At 33.8% G+C, this 13,784-nt stretch overlaps 1 long non-coding RNA gene across 1 annotated transcript in view; it reads left to right on the forward strand.

The window, feature by feature from the left end:
• The window catches only part of LOC138699892 (uncharacterized), a 561,221-nt gene that overhangs the window by 262,276 nt on the left and 285,161 nt on the right, over nt 1–13,784 (forward strand). The gene's annotated exons all lie outside the window — the stretch shown is intronic.

Genomic DNA, 13,784 nt, shown 5'->3' on the forward strand with positions numbered 1-13,784 from the left:
TCAGGATCATCTTCACCCAGATGGCGCAGAACATGCAAAATACACTGATTGTGCTCTTTGGTATGTTCGGTTTCAAACTTGTGTGCCGTAAGGATTTCTTTGGGCTAATATGGAATTCTTTCAAAACTTTTGACGGACCTCCGGCGACGTGCCTGGACATCTCGATCGTAGTAAATGTGTAGTCGATACAGTTTTCTTGAATTTCGCTCAGCGATAGTGACCGTGTGTTGCGGGTGTTACGGGTAACGCCTGTTGAAATCGTCAGAAAACCCTCACATTTGCAAAGTAAAATAACCTCAACACGAACCACCAGTATCAATAGGATTAACCTGTAAATTGAAAGTAGATTTTAAGTATTACTATGTATTCCTCGTGCGGTGTCGGACTTTTCTGACACTCTGTAGTTCTTTATCTACTTTTAAGGAAATAATGCTCGTCGAAGCAATCGTAAAAGAAAAGTGCAGTTTTGTTTTCACAAACAAATTATGTAATATGACGTCAACAATTTGTAAAAGTGCCAGGATGGACTGTGTAGGTCTTCATAATCTCCTAAATGTATGTTAGATATTTGGACAATTTCAGTGCGGAAATTACCACGTAAATAATTCTATTTTTCTGAAAAGCGTCTTCTGTCATAATATTAAAACCCATAAAGTTCAATCTGGTGCAGATATAACATTGTTAAAATGATATCTAATCTATTGATAGCCGAAATTAGCTCAAGTTTATAAAATTGTCACTTTCTGTAAAACATCAATTTTTCATTTAAAATTTATTTATTACTGGTATCTATTTCACATAGCCATCCATTTCAACTCTTACTTCATCTCAGAATTTCACAATACCATACCGGATTTGGTGGTAGGGTTGAGCCTCATTCCACTGTTTGAAATTTAAGAACGTGTGCGAGTAATTGTTTTTATGAGTAATTATTTATTTTTAGATGCTATTTTATTGTAATTTATGAATGTCAAGTTATCATATATCGGATCCCCTCCCTTGAGCACGGTAACACTCTATTTTAGGAAAGTGCTAGAATTTTGTAAATTTACAATTCCTTTGTATTGTATTTTTCTGGCAATAAACATTATTATTATTATTATTATTATTATTATTATTATTATTATTATTATTATTATTATTATTGTCGTTTTAAATTAATCTTTGACAATCCATTATACGCGTCGAAACGAATAGCAGTAGGAGTTTAATACTTGGGGAAGTTGTACTGACTCTCAGGAGGCATGCGCAGTAAAGGCATTTAGGTCGCTGGTAGCTGGAAAAAATGAGGGGACCCATTCTACCAGCTACCAGCAGACTAACAGGCTAGGTAGCAATCGACCGAAAAATCTTAGTCTTGCACGTGTCCATTGGGTACAGTTTAGCCATTCTTTCCAGCAAAGTAAGCAATCAGGCTACCAGCCAAGCTTCGTCTTGTACTTACCTTTACGAAGTAATGGATGTCATGTTCTTAAATAGTGGTGGTAATTTAATTAAGGCCGTTTTAACTGGAGAGGTTATTTTAGTGTGAAAATTCAAGTGGCCGGAAAAGTTTCCTTGTATATCTCTGTAAGGGGTACATTTTACTAGCCTAAATTTATGATACAGGAAGTATACTGTAGCTTTAGATTCTACTGCATGATTTTGTTGTCCATTAAAAATCAATCGCCCTCGGCCGGGTATGAATCTTCGAACTTCGGAGTCATAGGTTAGCATGGCAGCCACTAGAAATCTGAAAATGCCTTTACCATCATCAGCAGCAGCATTACCATAACTACGGTGGATGCAATATATCTCTGAGCCTGCAATATGTCATAGAAAAATGCGGCCGGAATAAGGAGAAACAATATAAGTAATCTTGTAGCGCGGATTGTTATGCGTGTATTTTAAAACTGAAATATTCCAATACTCACCTCTCTATGTTACTCCTTTATTCCAGTTAAATAAAAGTTTCTGACAGTGACAGTGAGTGGATCTTTTTAACCCTCCATTACAAAAATGTTTAATTTTGGATTTTTTTTTTAATTTTTAATCAGACAATAGTATGTATTGTAATAAAAGAGAAATATAATTGCACATTTTAAAACAATTACTTCAACTTAAGTGTCAGGAAAATGTTATTCATCACTTTCTTCAGACTCGTCGTCACATATTAAGCAGACCATAATTTTACTACAAAAATTTTACTACAAAAATGTTTAATTTTGAAACATTTGTTAACATTTATAATTAGCAAATAGTATGTACGATAACAAAAGAGAAAAATTGAAATGTCACTTTGTATTTTCAAACAATTACTTCAATGGGGTGGACGATACTTTTTTGTCCATATTTACATATTTACCATACCAAATCTGTCTCCGATTAAAATGTACGGCATCGAAATTCCGTTCAGTGAATGAGTAAAGAAACTTAGCTATATATAAAAGTTTAAATTGGAACATTCACGTTGCAGAAACTTGCAAAAATGTATTCTCAATCATTCACTCGTTTAGGCGATTGATGAACTTTCTACACTTTTCCCTGAAAAATATTTTAGTGCAAACACTCGTAATGTTAAGTGATATTTGGGTGGGTGTAAAATGGATTTTGCGTAATTTGAGACAATACCATAAATGTACGCTCGGTTTCGCTCTTGACGGAGGTACTACCAAAATTGGATGATAAGGATTGTACTAAATATAACCATTTATTCATTTAACCATGAACTTAATTACAAAACGTATAATAGATATTTATTTATTTTTATATATTCTATTGCTGTGATTAATCTGCATAATTGTGTCACTTCCATTCTGTATTTTCGAGTAAACATTAAACAGATTTAGGCCTATATGAGTTTTAGGCTTTCGCGGTGACTATGATTAGAATTAGGCTATTGGGTAATTCAATTGAAATTTCAAGTTTCAGAACAGGTGCATTACCCAGAAACCTAATTTTAATTTTTGTCATAAGTTTTAGTTTTATACCTCATATAAATATTAGAATGAAAACAGGTTGGAAGTAATATAGTGTAACTGTGCAGATTTTAACAGCTTATTCCTTGAATAGAATAGAAGAAAAAATTGTGATACCATATTATTTCCAAATGAGTACTTTTCTAAGAAAAAGCTATTTTCCCCTAAATGTTAACAGGTTTACTTGATATGTACTATCCGTCAGATTATGCTTTTTAATCTTATTATTATACAAACTGATACTGAATAAGAAACGCTGGATCTCTTTGGAGTGTTTTAAAATAAAATTGACTGTTTTCTGGCAATTTAACTAAAAAAAATAATGTGTATCTTTATTTTCTGTCTTTAGGAAATCTGGCAACCCTACTGGAATGGCCGAGGGACGGGACGTTGCTGTTCAGACCGAGTGTATATGTGTATTCTTAGATGAGTCGACGATGCGCTGTTGCAAAACAACGACTTTAAACCTAACTTTCTAATGCAATTAATCATGAATTTAAATACAAAACGCGTAATAAGTTTTTATATTTATTTTAACGTATCCTTTGGCCCCCTTCAATCTTCATATTTATATTATTTCTATCTATATAATATTACAGTATTTTACCAAATTACTTTAAATAATGTGGAACTAAAAGACAAAATTTATTTTTTGATCTTTGAAACTGTGTGTGTGTTTTCCTCAACCAATACGTAATATAGAGTGTTAAAAGTATTCTGATGTCTCATTCTCTGTTTATACTGCCATCAATGAAATATTGTAGGTGAAGGTATATAGATAACTGAACAAAAAATTAGTTGCATACTATTTTACTTCTCTCAAAATATTCAGAAACCTTACCTTACCTCCAAATCCAGCATTTCTGTGATGTCCTCACACCTCTAGATAACACGGACCAACAAATTTTCACTGATAGTGTATAAATGAAATCGAATTGGGTTGTTGAGATTAGTTTGAGCATCGCCGTGTGCTGTTCTTATATAAGAAAAGCAGACGGCGTTAATTTTGAGCATAAGGAGTTAAAATAGCACCATCCACAATAAAACTTAGCTCCAGTTTTTGAAACAAATCGTCCGTATCTCAGTATCAAAGTACGCACTAAATACATATTGTACTCATAATTAAAAAACTATACAAGACAACAAATTTTTAAGTAAATAATTACTTGAAAGATGTGATACCATAGACATTGATAAATTCGAGCGTCATAAACAAATACAAACATAAAATATTAAGAGTAACATTAAAATACTAAAAAAATAACATGCTTGAATGAAGAGACTATTATCTTTGTACTAAAATAATTCACACAGAGCAAGAAATATAAATCAATAAATCTGAAACCTATATCTGATATTTGAATGTTCTTATTTACATAACATTTTGCAGACCATGTTCTGAAATAACTTAATCCCATGTTGAGCGTTTTTGTTTGGCTTGGCGTTTATACAGTAACTATGGATAATTCATCGTGACGGTACAGCAGTAACCTTCTAAAATAACAGGACTCTACTTTTCAATATACAACAACATATTGCAACCAAGTTTTTCATAGAACGACAACAGTTCATTCACAGTCTCCTTATAATTTGTTGCTCTATTTTTCCCCAAGAACTGTGAATAGACTTGCTTAAAAATTTTGCTTTCTCTTCAGTCTGTGGGATTCCATCAAATTGATGATCTCTGGAAAGATCTCGGATTGTGAACCTATGACTAAGAGCCTCCATTAGACAATTATGTCTGCGCATGGCACAAGAGTGTCTTGCATGGTGAAAAATGAGAGAACTTTTGATTCCTTTTCCGGTACATTGAAATGTTTGCATTTTTTCCAGTAACTTCCACTGCCGTAGTCGTGATGCTAAAATCTCAGCATTACTTTCAGAGAGACGTAAATCTTTTATGAGAACACTTAACTCATTTTGAGTAAGTCTGTGTGGCTCATTAGACAGTAGATTTGATGTACAGGATTTAGGAGATCCACCACCGCTTACTCGTTTTCCCTCCTCATGCTCATCAGAAGTAATGTTGTATTGTTTCGGTGGTCCAGGTGTTGGAAGTTCTTCCGGATCTGGTACTGGACGCATGGAAAACGGAATATTAGAATAGACCTCTTTCGCCTCTTCTTTTCTTTCTTCTTACAAATTCACTGCTTTTTAGGAGAGTCATACAAAATTAGCAGTCATTTATACACTTAGTGGGCTTCTTCGAAATGATGGGCACTGCAAAGTACATTGAATGTTCCTTCCTATTAATTAAAATATTTTGTTTGCTGGCACCAGTTTTCAAGAATTCCTGCGAAATCTAGGTTTTTATTGTGGTCCTTAATTTGCAGTGAAATAATAATGATAGACTTTTCTGATTAGCGGAGATTTTATAAAGAAAATTTCACTTATCCAAGCACACAGCAAAAGGTGTCAGCACTGTTCACATAAACTCGTGATATTCATTTTAACGCAAATCACTCGAATCGTCACGTCCTTAAAAATATATCAACAATCACCCTTACACCTGATATTTATGTGAAACACGAACTTTTATACATTAAAATTGATTGAAGTTGAGCAGGAGAGAAACAAAAAATAGCTGAAAATTAAGGGTTAGAAATGTTTACTACCAGAAAATTAAAATATTAAGGAAGATTAGAATCTGAAAAAGACAGCGTTAAAAGTTCTTATACCTTTATCATACTGTTATATAAAATTATGGTAACATGTATAAAATTACTCCTTACATCAGGCATGCTCTGCAGGAGCAGATCTGTCCTTCAAACGAGGTGCGACAGTGCAAGCACACGCATAAGAACTATTCTACGTCACTATCGCACCTCGTTTGAAGGCTAGATCGTCCCCGGTTGGCCATAGCTGCTTTACACAGTATTTTTCAGCAGTATGGTTATAGCAGCGAAATTTAAACAAAATTATAAGAACCAAATTTAAATAATGTTACTTGTTCTCATAAGAAAATTTGTTTCCTTAACTATAACACCTACTGTATTTATATTTCAACAAATGAAACATTTAGAAATATAATTACATCAATAATAACTAATTAAGAAATAAGTAACTTGGAATTTTCAATGCAGTATATAGGGTTATACAGGGGGAAAGGACCATATGTTGAGGGATTATAATATGGGCGATTTTAAAGTAAAAAGATTATATAAACATCAGGATTAGACTTCTAGGTGTTGCAACGTGTTTTGGAACTTGGAAATGTCAAGTTCCAGAACACAAAAGCTTAATTTGGATCACAGTCACCGTGATAGATTAAAAACTAATATTTTTATGAACATCTTATTCTCAGCAGTTTCCGAGGGAAAGGTATTTGAAAATAACAGGTATGAGTCTCCCTTTCTTTCTCCTCATAATTGAGGCGCTGACATGGGAAAGGTAGTAACTGCCAAAAACAAAATTTTTCAGGGGAAGCAAAAAACAAATTTATGAACACTTTCTCACTTACATTATTACAGAAACTGCTTTAAATGAAAGGCATACACTCATGTTTGAGTTACATATGAAATTTGAAAAGTCTGGCACAGATTTATCTGTGAAATCCTATTTTATGAAAATACAACATTGAAATCACTTCTTAGCCAAACTGAGAATTAACGTTATTTATACATTATGCACAAATTTTTCGGTAAAATGCATGATACTTTTCATCGAGGAAGTCTAACATAGATAACAAATCTCTCTTTTTGGTATCAGGGACGACTGGTCTTCTTTCAAGGCGTTGCAAGTACTGCAAGTTAGTGATTGACGTTAATGACTTTCCTTTCTTAAAAATCCTATGCTCTGTCCACATTTCGTCATTAAATGACTGTCTTGTTTTTATTAGAGGAAAATCAGCTCTTGAGAGTCTAATCTAATTGAGGGTGCTGATTTTGATAGGAGTTGTATTTAAAAACTTGTCACATTCTGCAGAAAAGTTGAAGAAATCCTCATCCTTCATAATTATTACATTATTAGGCCTTACCTCTTCTGGAACCATGGTCTTGCATCCTTTTTTTTTTTCTTTTCTCTATGATGCCAAATTCCCTATCACATGGCATGTAGGAATGTTCTGAAATCAGGAATTTCAAGTCCACTGAATCAAAACGTTTCTTGGCAATAATGTAAATCAGGACCATTAGAACCATCCGATTCTTATTCTGCCCTGCGCAGTTATCAGCCCATATTTGTTTAGACACACTCTGATGTTGTGAAAGGAGTTACTACCTTCTCCGCGCCAACAGCTGTGCACATACAAGTTACAATATCTAGTGACTACGTTTCCAACTTCGTTTCATTACATACGGACATACTACCTACTCTGCGCCATTGGCATGGCCATTTACTACCTTCTCAATGAAAAACCTAAAAATTCGAATTTTTGGCAGTTACGACCTTTCCCATGTCAATGCGTCACTTATTGACATTTATGCAGACGAAATCATGACATTAAGCTATACTATTACCGTTGTAATGTTTGTCACTTGCATGTATGCATATTACCTGCGGATAGTGGAGTGAAGGGATGAATCTTACCATTCCGGCTTGCAGGGGCGGATTTTCAGGGGAGGGGCCTTCCCTAATATTTTACCACAATATAATATGCTAGTATTCATTTCAGTTGAATTTCCTTTATTAATTTTACTATTCAATAAGAGGAAAATGCAAGTTACGTCAAGCAGACCACATCCAGTTGGTGATGCCAGCTCGCTATAGATATTAGGCCTACAAATAATTCATACCGAAAAAACCAGATAGCGCTGTAACTTCTACAGTCGACATGTAGTAGCCTGCAGTAATGCGAGAGGAGGACAGGGGAGACAACTATATGACTCTCCTTCCCAGTAACAATGACATTAGCAGTTAGCGGAGTGTCTAAACCTAACTATAACATGCGGGAGAAGACGAATTTGCATACGTCCTACTCACCGCTGACAAGTGTGTCGTTAGTCTCGGCTGCTTTTGGCCGTATTGGCAATATTTGTCTTTCTTTCTTTTTTTCTTTTAGACTTTAGAAAATCGTGTCACATCTTGTTAATTTTCTCACCCTGCGTAAAATTTCGTTTCATGTTGCTAGATTTTTTCCTCTTGTTTGCGGGTGTGCCTGATATTTTTTCTTGTGTGTTACGTGATATATTTATTAATACAGTAGATGTATTAAATATATTGAGAGTTTAGAATTAGATACAGATTTGTCTCTAGTTTCTTCTAGTAAGTAGTTGTTCAGTATGTTGTGACTAATTGATCGGACTGCGAAGGAAGAGAATTGTCGAGTGAATTTTCTGTACAAGTAGGCTACGTAATAATAATGAGGAAGTCCCGGATTCTTAGGTTCGAACGTATTTTGTTGCTATTTCGTCACTCTCGAAATATCGCTTTTCCTTTTCGTTTTATGTAACAACGAATAACATTCTTAAATTTAATAGAACCTAAAAAAGATCTAATTCGTAGGTTAGGATCAAAAATGGCCTAGTTTGCTTGTCAGAATCTAAAGAGATTTAATTTGTTTATTTAACTTACGTATCTTTATTTTATGCATTTGAACAGCGAAACTTGCTGAAATAGTTTTGATGTTCATTAATTCCTTATTCTAGGCGGCATTCTTTGAAAGGAAATCCATATAGCGGCGAAAGTGTATACCAAGGACGGCAGTTTGTGGAAATATCGAACGAATTTTAAAATCAAAGACACAATATGTTAGAGTCAGACGTAGCACAATCATGTGATTCTATAAATTTCTAAATATAAGATTTAAAATCTTAAAAAAAAAAAAAAACAAAATATGGGTTCAAAAAACTAATTTAATTTTTAAAACCTAAAAATTCTGAGTTTGGTAATGAGGTACGCGAAAGGCCCTAGGCCTATATTTTTTAACACATAAAAGTCACCTATGGACAGTTCTACAGGGTCTGAAGTTTGATTCGTCACCGTTGAATAGTGAACTATTTATACAGACTTCAACATTTTTGTTCGTGTAGTATGATTAACTTTGCTTAATGGTGTGGATTTTTTATTAGACATGATACATTTAATTGAGCAAAATTACCACTTCTAGAGGATTTGTATGAGGAGGTTTTCTTCTGAACTTCTATCAAAATATTACATATTAGGCCTATAACTACGGATATTTGAATGTAAGTCTAACAGTATTATTATATTAACAGTATGTTGCTTATTTTTATTTTTTTTCCATAAATTCTATAAATTCCTAAATATAATATTTAAAATTCTAAAAAATTCCTAAATTATTGGATGGAAACAACTCATTTAGTTTTTTAAAACCTATAAATTCGATGCTTGGTAATGATATACGTGACAGGCCCTATATTTTTTATAGTCTACATAAAATGCAGACTCTCATCAGTCACGTCTTTGCCTTCTCAACATTCAAACCCACCGTCCGTCACTGCAGTGACTTGCCGAATTCGAATCTGTGTCACAAGAGAATTGTGTAGCTTGATTTTGAGTGAAAATGCATATTTAAGCTAATTTTCGTTCGTTAAGGACGTAGTGATAATCGTTCGTTTCGTTTTTTCCCCGTTTACGAAATATGACTTGAAAATCTATGCTATTTATGCCGCTTCTTGTTATAGTTCCGTGACACCGTATCACAGCTCCCGCATTAATGTTCTAGTCTGTTTTCTTTTTCGCTTAACTCACATTAATACTCCTGCTGCAATACAAATTCAATTTGAATTTAAAATGTGTACTAACTTTGTAACTCACCTTAAATAGGCTATAATAGTGAGATTCAAAATGAAGTGGTCGGAACAAAGAGCCATTGAACAGTACAAACATTTTATATAAGCTGCTTTTTTCACACTCTTCTATAACACACACTATTTCCAACATGCAACATTGTTGCAAGAATGTTATCAAACTTTCTCACACGTTTCTCCGTCACATATCCACACCTCTGCCACACTTATATTAGAATGTCTTTGAAGACATGTGAATGAAACTATTGATAGGCAGCAGAATGCAATATCATTATGAAGCCCCTATCGTATAATGTATCTGGAATGTTTTCACAGATAATTTTATGTATGAAATACTCTTCTAGCCTTCGAATTACAATATTTTATATTCCCTAAAATATACACATCTAAGGGTTGCAAAAATCTTATATATTTTTGGAGGGATAATTTGTGTTTTAATTGTCTTACCATATACAGTATTGTTTACTCCTTCAAAAGTAAATATAGTGTTATCTCTCTGACCACTCCAGGAATCCAAAAGTAGTAGTCTGCCTTTCTTAACCATTTTTTCACGTGATTTTTGTCAGTTTACCGGAACTACTTGCATCGACCACGACATGAAATGGCTTATTATTGTCTACACGTTGTTTTACTTTAGGTCCAAATTCCCCTTTCGGTTCTTGAAAGCTTAGTATGTACAGTCGTGTTCCTAGACTTACAGCTGCATAGACCCTATCAGGACCGACCATGTCCGTTACACATTACGCCAGGTATGCTCATTCTCTGACTCGCGATTACGTTCTGTAATCACAACCTTCGAATGTAGAGCGTGCTGTTCCTCGTTCGAAGCTCGACGGATGGCTGCGGAAGGCAATTCAAGTACTTAGTAACGTACGAACATTGCGGGACAATGACACAGTCAATACCTTCTGTAAGCAAACGACATATGCCATATTGTTTTGCGTTCGGTAAAGTGTTTACTATGTTGTAAGGTACTGTCAGAAATACTACTGAACAACATAAAATGACATCATACGCTCTGCCATCCAGAACATGCCGAAGTGACAGGGAAGCTGTTTTCTGTAATATGTATTCATATACCAACGTTATTATTATTATTATTATTATTATTATTATTATTATTATTATTATTATTATGGTTACTATTATTATTATTATTATTATTATTATTATTAGTAGTAGTAGTAGTAGTAGTTGTTGTAGTATTGTTATTACTATTGTTAGATATATTATTATTATTATTATTATTATTATTATTATTATTATTATTATTATTATTGTGGTGGTGATTTTATTTCAACAGAAATATGTTATGATAAAATAATTTTTCAGAGGCACTACAGTTTCAAGAATTGAAAGCACTTAATGAAAGGCCAAACATTGAAGAGAGTCGAAGAATTTAGAGTCTATGTTTAGGAGCAAGTTATGTAGTGTGTTGGGAATTAGCTAAGTTCACGGATGGTGAACTTGTAAAGAGATGTATGGTGCCTGAACACAATATAGTTAATTATATCTGTGTACTGGAACAACTCAAATTTGAATTCACAGAACATAGATTTAGTGATTTTAGACGTATGAAAAGTGATATTAATCTTTTTGTTAATCCTTTCGTAGTAAATTTAGTACAATCCGTGAGAGTGCAGTTCCAGGATGAGTTAATTGAATTACAAAGTAAAGTAGGATTGAGAACTAAATGCAGAGAATATGACTTGATAAGCATAGAAGTACAGTATTAAAAATTAACAAAACGAAATATCCCAAGATGAGCTTATTCTCTACCACTATGTTAGCTACCTTTGCCTCGACTTATGTGGGCGAACAATTATTTTAGAGAATGAAAGTTGCAAAATCAAAACATAGATCCCGATTAACAGATGAGCATTTTTTGAGCCAGCTGCGCATTGAGTAAATTCGTTGGGAATAGATTTCCGATTACTTGCAGAAAAGAATCCACATGTTGAACAGACCGCAATGTATGGTGGAATATGAAAATAACATTATCTATGATATAATAATAATAATATCATAACTATATTAATTATAATACACAATGCAATAACTGAATATTACAGTGTATATTCTTTCCTTTTTCAAATTCAATTTATTATCCATATGAGAGCGATGCCACAGGCGGTGCTGCAATGTAGTTGGGGAGCCCAGCTCGTATACTGTGTGTGTTATGCAGTGCAGCATCATCCATGTAATCGGAGCTTTTACAATTTTGAGCATACCTGCATTACGCTGTCTGCATTGCTTTAGTGTAGTTTCCTGTCCCCATCCCTCAGACAGCGCACTGAATGATATACTGTAAGTATACAACGTAAACAACGTCAGATGAATACAGTATGTGTAAGATGTACAGATAAATACACATAAATAAGGTGTACAGAGGAATAAAATTATTTCATTTCCATACAACTAATTTTGCTTGTAACTTTCGACTCGGTCATTTCTGGATCAGGATTCCTTATTTCAAATTGATACATGTGCCCTTCCCCATCAACCCTGAAAGTTTGTAACAATAGCCCGGAAACACCCTATATATAGCGTACATACGTCCATTGTGTTTTACATGAAAAGGAACGTGGTAATTGAATAAGGTAATATACACAATCTTCTTCTTCTAGTCCCACATATATTAATGAGTGCTGACTATCACACTGTCTGAAATAAGATCTTCAGTTGTACAGAGTAGACACACAATAACATACGACAAAGCTTTTTGGAAGTTGGTTTTTTGGCTAAGCACTTGGAGTTCCGAAATGGAAGCGTTCTAGCTCTAATAGTTGTATAATCTAAAAAATGTGATTTATAAGTACACATACTGTATACGTCTCATTTCTGTTTCACATAGATTTAGCTCATTGATACTCTTATCTTATCACTAGGCCTAATAACATTATATCAAATTATTAGAAGATAAATTTTAATAATACCATTGTTGTTGCTCTTTAGTCAACTGTTCGAAGACAGGTTTCAACTTCTTCGGCAGAGTCCTACGTTGGTCACTTTGAATATAGGTTAGGTGTACGTCGATCATACTACGTATACGGTATAGCTTTATCTGGTAAGGAGAGCAAGTTGCGAGTCTAAACAGTTCACACAACAGCGAAGCAAGCAGTCTCCGGTACTGTGTGTTTACATCTGCTTATTCGTGTGCGTGTGTGTATGTCTGTGAACAACAGGTACAGTTCACATGTACAAAATATCAGTTGGATTTAATAACAATAGTAACTTAATATTTATTTGAAGGCAGCTTATATGCAATAAAAGATAATTTTCACCAGGGATAGACCAAACTCAAAAATATTCTGGAGCCTACCCCTTTTTTTCAGGAGCCATCACATTTTTCCCTCACATGCAATGAGAACACCATTCTAGCTAAGGTTAAGGTGCATTTACTGGAAGATATTAAACAATATTAAATGGAAGTGTAATGCAAACATATTCTCTCATAGACACCCTGTGTTCTATATTGAAGCTATTTAGTAGCATTATCATGAGATGCGCGACAACTGTAACTATATTAATCTAAAAAGTATATTCTTCCTACAACCGCTTTTGTTAATATTATGTATTAGTCGTAGTGACATAAAATAAATGGAAGTCTTAAACAATTTTCAGCTCAATAAACAATTCAGGCGCCACACAGAAATATTAGTCGCCGTGATTGTCTGGCGGCTTGAATTTGCTCACCCCTGATTTTTACAATAAGTGAAACACATCGTGATACTTTAGAATTTAGATCTAATTAAAAGTAAAAAAAAAAAAAAAAAAAAAAAAAAAAAAACGAATAAATATAAATGCCAGTACAAACTGAAATTAAAATAAATTATGAGTGTGTGCTATACGATTTTCTACGCTTTACTATGAATGACTGTATATATTTTAATTGTTTGAAATTTAAGATTTCTCCTTCTTTGTAATAAAAAACCGTTTAGTTCTTTCCTAATTAAGTATTGCTACTAAATTTTTCTATTAGAGCGCCTGGGTTTGTATTGTTTTGCTATGTCCATAGAACAGCAAACTTGAACTGTGTAATAGGGTCGGATACCCCCAAACTATACTCCATACGAACTTACACTGTTGCGGGTTGTTTAGATGTTCTAGGTATCTA

This window comes from Periplaneta americana, chromosome 5, assembly GCF_040183065.1.
Source record: "Periplaneta americana isolate PAMFEO1 chromosome 5, P.americana_PAMFEO1_priV1, whole genome shotgun sequence".
In the NCBI taxonomy this organism is placed as follows: Eukaryota; Metazoa; Arthropoda; class Insecta; order Blattodea; family Blattidae; genus Periplaneta; species Periplaneta americana.